Source organism: Athene cunicularia (assembly GCF_003259725.1).
Source record: "Athene cunicularia isolate RWA chromosome 2 unlocalized genomic scaffold, athCun1 chr2_part1, whole genome shotgun sequence".
In the NCBI taxonomy this organism is placed as follows: domain Eukaryota; kingdom Metazoa; phylum Chordata; class Aves; order Strigiformes; family Strigidae; genus Athene; species Athene cunicularia.
Window position 1 is genome coordinate 5,621,311 of NW_020799095.1, and position 991 is coordinate 5,622,301.

The following is a 991-nucleotide window of genomic DNA, read 5'->3' on the forward strand; positions in this document are numbered from 1 at the left end:
TAAAGCAATGCTCGGTGTCAAGTTTTTCCTAAAATTACAATGATTATAATTGCCCAGAGTCCATGGGGAGGGAGTTGTGCTGTGAAATTAATGGTTTTCCAGCCTCTGCCTTCCTCCCATCCCCGCACATCAGTGGCTGAAGCAGAGACTGGTGGGGGGAATCTCCTCAGTGTGGTTCACTGAGGATTTCCAGTCCTTTGGCAGCAGCTGGTATTTTCTTCAGCCCCATCTGAAGCCGTCCTGGTCTGGCGTCCCTCCAGGGAGTCCCGTGTCCCAGGGTGAGCAGCTGGGGGAGGGATGTGCTTATGGGCAGGAGCAGGCTCTGGTCCCAGCATGGGGGTGTTCTTTGCAATGCTGGTGGGGCTGGGTTGCTTAGAGAGTTTTGGGGAGAATTCCCGTGTCTCTGGGAGCAAGCAGGTGGCCACATGGTGCCCCCCACAGACTTCACTTCAGTGACTATGATGCCTCCTGTTTGCAGACAGGATGCTGAAGTACTGGCCGAGCAGCACCACAGCAGCACGGAGCTATCAGCAAAAATGAAGCAAATAAATAGGAGGATTACCTGTAATTATACTTTGGAGTTCCCCCTCCTCGAGGCAAGAAGCTGCCCAACACCGGGGGATGATACCCAAGGGCCAGATCCAGTGGGAGATTGACCAGTAAGTTTCTCAGGCCTGCTCCACGCCCAAACCCCATGGCCCGGACAGGGTGCCCAGGTGGCGACCAGCCTGCCCTGCAGCGGCTGTCCCCGAGGTGGTGCCTGTGGTGCGGGGCTGCCAAGGGCATGGGGCTGTAACACTGCCCAACCCCGGGGTGCCTTGGAGGCCGCTGCGCCTGGTGGACCCCCATGCTGGGCCATGAGGGTGGCCGCGTTGGGTCTGTGCAGGAGTGGGGGGCCTGCCTAGGAGCGGAGGGGTACAGGCAGCACCTTAGAGCTTGGAGCCCAGGCGGGAAAAAAGTGAGGTAGGGGAGAGAAAAAAAAAAAAAAAAA